Raw genomic sequence first — 6,044 nt, forward strand, 5'->3', positions numbered from 1 at the left:
TAAATATATGCAGAGGCAATTAAGCAATGTTAATTACTATGACAGCAGTTAATTGAATATAATTAGATATTTTAAGCCACTGAATAAAGCATAGTTAAGATTAATTTTATTGAGATTAATTGTAAATAAGGATAGATTAACTCTGTGTTTTGACAGGCATAAAAAGTAGTTCTGCAAATGAAGCAGGAGCGTGGCCACCAGTCCAAAAATCATATATTATTTTAATGTCACACCTCAGAATCATCTCCTCAATAAACATGACTTTTCAAACCCAAACAGACAGGAATCTTGAAGAAAAACAAACAGCTTGCAGAGATTAAAGAGCCTTTTGTCCTTTTTCATGTGCATTTCTTTTAACAGACTAAATTAAGCGAGTCTGGTGTACGTGTTTTAGGAAGGAACATTTCACACTGAATGGAAAAAATGTTCTATCACATATGAAATTCGTGCAGCTGTGCGGAACTTGGTCCAGATGGTTTTAGACTATAAAACACCACCAAATGATAGACAGTAGGCCTTCCCAAGATTATGTGATAAAGTCACAATCTTTTATTCTGACCTCCCAAATTTCTGCTTTGTATTATTTCTCGTCAAATCACATATTTTCTTTTACAGTAGTGCTTCTCCAAGAGGGTTAAAAGAACCATCGTGCCTACTAAGTGTTAGGAACTAATATTAAGTGAATGGAAGAAGGCCTCTTTCAACAGATAGCAGCTAAATCACTCAGCCCCAAATGCAATGATAGTCATGACAACGATGCAGATGACAATACTTGGTTATTACTCTCACAACAATGGTTTCTAGAAATATTTCTTAGAGAAAATATTGCTAGATGAAAATCCCTCCCAAAGACCTTCACAACCAAGCTAATCCATGTATACTCTTTAAGAAAATTAACACAGTCTTCAAGAATGCTGAACAAGTCACTAATAAGAAAGGAACTTCAATTGATTTTGAAATTAATCAATAGGTGATTAACATAATATTTTTAAAGCAGCAGAATGTATGTGTGCATATACACATATAGTACATAAACATATATATTATATTTTCAATACTTCTTAGCTCTTAATCGAACAAGGACTTTAGGCTATGGACCTTGCCTCTACATTGCCTTGCAACTTCTTTAGGATGCCCTTAGTCTTTATAACAAAATTCCTAAAATGGTCTAGTGAAACAAGACTACGACGACAAGCCATTCTGCAGTGAAAGATTTTAAATCATCCAGCCTCTTCTAATAGACTTGAGACTTATTGAGGTAGAAACCATAAAAAATGAAGAAGGGAAATTTAATCCCTGAAATATTGATTTGCACATTAATATCATATAGGCAGAGGGCAATTTGGCTTCGTGGAAATGACACATTGTCGACCCTTGGTGAAGTCAGAGCCAATCTAACTGCTGAACATGTCTGAATCTCAAGAGTTATTAAGGGCTTCCCTTCTTGCCTTTATGACTTTTCTTCAGCCTACCAATGCAATCTTAAATGTATTATCTTTAAGAAATAATTGTAAAACCTCAGGGGTTTTCCAGTTAATGGAAGGGAGGCCAAACCACATCAGATTCTGAAATGCAACATTAAACCCTTGCAATCAACAAAACCACCTCAATTCTCATCCATCCAGTGCAGGATCTAATATTGTTATTAGAGATAATCAAATTTCATTGTGTAAATTTAGGCTCATGGTCAGAATGGAAGCAGTAAATTCTGCAATATTAAACAGCGATTTTCTCAACCTCCTTTATGTTTTCCTCTGCTGGTGCAGCATCTTTTAAAATAATCCAACTAGCTCAAAATTAATGAGCAGATCTGGACTCATCTGCTAAAAACTGCAAAAGATTACAATAAAGCTGAACATGTTTCCTTCATTTTTAACTTTAAGTGGCAACTTTCACTTCCTAGACCTAGAGTCCACTCTCCCTGTTTACCCTACAATTGGTGCTATTGCTTTGACTTACACAGCTGGCTTACCTGACCTTTCTTTGTTCCTTAGGTACATTTCACTTTTCAGATTTATGGTATTTCCCCCATATTTCATTGACTCTATCTTCATTGCCATAAAAAAGAAAACACTTAAATATGAGTTTACTTTTTAAATCCAAAAGCAACCAGCTACTGAATAAATACACAGTGATACTCTCTTCCCAGTTTATGCCATAAATATTAGAATCTTAAAAAAAAAAACTAACTTGTATAAACCTTATGATCCCCACACTGAAGCCAGGTGCAAGAGGTTAAAACAGCTGGCTAGCCATCTTTTATTTTTGTGTGCCTTCCTGCTGATTGAAACCGCAAAGGTTGAAAACTATCAAATATTCCCTTAAGGATTTTTTTTTTTTAAGAAGAGGAAGGAAAAAAGAAAACCTTCCTTTTATTTAACATGCTCCTCTGTGGAGAAGAAAAACTCTAAAATACAATCAGTCATAGAGATAGTGAAATAATCCCAATCTCTCCTTTCTGTTGTATTTAAAGCATCCTTTCCAACAACTTCTAGACCCAATTGTTTTTATTCTTCAGTTAGAAAAGAGAAAAGAGGGGGAAAAAAGAAAGAAAGAGAGAAAGTCTGAGCTTGCTCTGTCAGTTTCGCCAGTAAATATAAAGTAAAACAAGTGTTGATGGCACCGAGAGTGTTACATACCCGGGCTGTGTTTTTGCATTGCTCTCAATGGAAGCGATCGATGCCCGTGTCACTGTCGCGTCCCAATCGCAGCCAAGTCTCAGCCTTAATCTAAGCAACACCCGAAAAGGCAGCGGCAGCCGCAGCCTCTCCCTGACTCTTCCATCCATCCACCCAACTAAAAATATAATACTACATATGAGCTTTAACCACTCCACGTTTATAGGGATCAAGCCACTGAAAATCCAGGAGAACACAATAAAAAAAAAAAAGCCCTCCTTCTGTCTCTTGTCTCTCTCTCTCCTCTCTCTTCCTCTCTCCCCTCTCTCTGTCTCTCCTTTTGCCATCTACATGATCCTTGATTAAACATGGAACAGAGTTAATAAAAAAAAAGGGGGGGGGGGGAGGACTCAAGGAGAGGAAATGCAACTGTCAGAAATCGGGACCGCCAGATTTCCTGGTGAACCTGCCTCTGACTGAGTCAGTGTCAATCCACCATCTTCCGCCAGTGAACTTGTCTTTGGGTTTTTGTTTGGTTTGGGGGGGCTGTTGTTGTTGTGTGTGTGTGCTTTTTTTGGAAGGGGGGAGGGGAAAGGCGAGGTGGGGGCCGGAGGTGGGGGGGGGAGTAGGGAGAATGTGTGTGTCTGTGAGTGTGTGTTGAGTGTGAGTGTGTGTGTCTGTGTGTGTGTGTGCAGGGGTCGGGGTGTGTTGGGGGGGGGGCGGAATCCGTGTTCGCGATCTGAACCTCTGGTACCTACAAGGAGGGTGTCTCACCGAACGGTAGCTAAGACCTCACCACAACCGCGCGGGAGCGAGGAGTCGCGGCCAAAGGCGCCAGCCCGAGCCTCCGCTCTGGGCCGGACCCCAGCCCGAGCGGCCGAAAGGAGCCCCCCGCCCGGATCGCAGGTAACAAAAGAAATACAAACCAGTGCACCGTCCTCGGGGCTGGGGTGGGGGTGGCGGAGGGGGGAGGGGGACAGGGTGGGGATTCCTCTGGAACTTGGGCATCGGCAGAGAAACTTTACCCAATTCCAGGAGAAATTTTATTATTATTATTTTTCCGATCGAAAAGAACAGAAAGCCTGGGAGGGAGGGGGGAACGAGATAGAAGTAGAAGGAAGGCGAGACCCGACGCATTCCAGCCCCTCTTCCCTTAGCTGCTCCGGGCCGGAAGGCGCACTTGATGCCCGGAGAGGCGAAGAAGGTGAAGTTCGTTTGTAGACCTGGAACCCCTTTCGGGGGACGTGAGGGGCGGGGGTGCTGGGGAATAAATCAGTTCTCACAACCGGCCACAGCTCTCCCAACCATAAACACACACACACACACACCCTTTGCCCTTTGCCAAAAAAACAAAAACCAGATTCTTGACCCCCGGCCTCGGGCAGCTGTCCTCCGGTTTAAGGCACACCCGGCGGCGAAAGCGCCGGGAGAGAGCTGCGGCCGCCTCGCGGGTCCCCGGCCCCGAGGCCCGGCGATCCTGCCTCCTAACGGAACTGCCCGGCGTCCTCCGGCGCCCGAGTCCGCGCCGCCTCGCGCTCAGGCGGGCCGGCGTCTACCTGCAGCCCCGGCACGCGCCCCAGCCTCTCGGAACCCCCTGCCCTGGGGCGCACGGAGCACCGGGCCTCCGCGCACCGAGCGCCCTTCGCGGAACTTGAGCCAGGGAACGGTGGATGATGAGAGGAGGAGAAAATCGAGGCTGAACGGGAGGGTAGGGGAACAGGGAGAGAGGGGTTCCGAGCCCCCACCGACCACCTTCCAAACTTTCGGAGGAGGGGTGCGAAGGAAGGGGGCATGCCGACCGGGGCACGGGGGTTCACACCCCCCCCCCCCACGCCCCCGGCAGTGTCCCCGGGGCCGCGGAGCTGACAGCTTCCCCGCGCCTCGAGAAAGCCCCGGGCTCGCGGTGGAGACAGAACCCGAAAAGACAGGCAAAAGGAGAGAAAACTGCTCGGCCAAACGTGGATGATCCGCCACTTAATCCAAAAGTTAAATCCCGAAAAACGCATCCCCCCCCCCCCCCGCAAGAAAGTGCAAAATCAGATCCTTCAGTGCCCCCTCCCTCCCTCCGCGGAGCAAATCCTGGAGCCAAAAAAAAGGGGGGAAAGAGATAGCAAAGGGGGGCAGAGCGGAAGAGATGGTCGGGCTGAGGGGATGTGAGCGAGAGCGAGCGAGAGCGAGCGAGCCGGGGGCAGAGAGGGAGAGAGGCGGAGAGGGAGAGAGAGGGAGCGAAATATCAAAGATTGTGCAAGATCAGGCTGGAAAGATAATCGATACTCGACCTAAATTTAACACAAACTACTCAATAAAAGTTAAAGAAAAAACTTACTTTCCATTTCCCCTGCAGTTCCTACTCGATCTTCGCCTCTTTTTTGTTTTGCTTTTATTTTACTTACAGCTGATCACATCCAAGTAAAACGAGAGGGTTCATTAAAAAAAAATAAAATAAAAAAATAATCCTCGAACTTTATTGGGTGAAAATCAAAACGCTGGAGCAGAAAGTGGGGGGCATGGAGCGGTCCTCGGGGATCCGGGAGGAGTTAAAGCATGTGCCGACCGCGGTCTCGCTGTTTGGTTGTGAAGGGGTTGGGAAAAGGAGGAAAGGAAATGAAAATCCGATATGTCTTTATTCTGCTAATTATTATCGTTTTAGCCCTGTTTAAAAAAAATGGCTGATTAAGTTGAGTGCGCATGTCTTTGTGTGTCTATTCCCGATATGCACTCTGGGAATGAGAGAGGAGAGCGAGGGAGAGGGAGAGGGAGCGGGGGGGAGAGAGAGGTGTAATTAGTGAGGTGATCAACATTCCCCAGACTGCAAATGACGCGCAGCCCGGACTCGGAGCAGCCCCGGAGCCTCGCGGCTTCCGAAGCTCGGAGCGCTGCGGCGGGAGCCCGGGACGCGGCGACCACGGAGAGGGCAGGGACGGGGGACCTCCGGGGCTCGCACCCCACGCGCCCCTGTGCGCGCGACTCCCAAACTTCATTAGACACACACACACACACACACACACACACACACACACACACACACACACACTCAGCAAGGAGGGGGAGAAAATAAAACACAAATACCTCCCAAGCCGTGCCCTTTAACCACTCGGAAAAAGAATTTTTTTTTTCTCATTTTAATGAGGCAAAGTAATTATTATCGGACCAGAGATGTGTTTACTAGAGAGCTTTAAGCAGCAATAGGAGAGTGAGGGCACTGGGAGTGTTTTCTCTGCTGAGTTACTTCTGCTGCGTCCAGGAAAGCACTTTAATGGCGAAATGCAGGATCCTGAGCAAATATGCAGATATATGTAAATAAAGGGTGCCTGGCTGTGTGCAAACACCGCTCTGCCCTGCCTATTTCAAAAGGCGGGATTGCACCCAGGATCCGTAGACACTCAATTTAAACACGTTATCTTTCGCTGGCAACAAGCAGGAGAG

At 46.4% G+C, this 6,044-nt stretch overlaps 1 protein-coding gene across 5 annotated transcripts in view; it reads right to left on the minus strand.

Annotated features, from left to right (window-relative positions):
- ZFHX4 (zinc finger homeobox 4) overlaps nucleotides 1-5,348 on the minus strand; it is a 201,877-nt gene extending 196,529 nt beyond the window's left edge. For 4 of the 5 annotated variants that reach the window (XM_065902516.1, XM_065902515.1, XM_065902514.1 and 1 more), the window contains exon 1: nucleotides 4,945-5,348. The gene's annotated coding sequence lies outside the window, so the exon portion shown is untranslated. Of the gene's footprint in view, nucleotides 1-2,639; nucleotides 2,764-4,944 lie in introns of those variants that run through there. The other variant, XM_065902513.1, reaches the window with a different exon arrangement.
- Nucleotides 5,349-6,044: the final 696 nt, after the last annotated feature.

The sequence above is a fragment of the Muntiacus reevesi genome, chromosome 12 (assembly GCF_963930625.1).
Source record: "Muntiacus reevesi chromosome 12, mMunRee1.1, whole genome shotgun sequence".
Taxonomy (NCBI): Eukaryota; Metazoa; Chordata; class Mammalia; order Artiodactyla; family Cervidae; genus Muntiacus; species Muntiacus reevesi.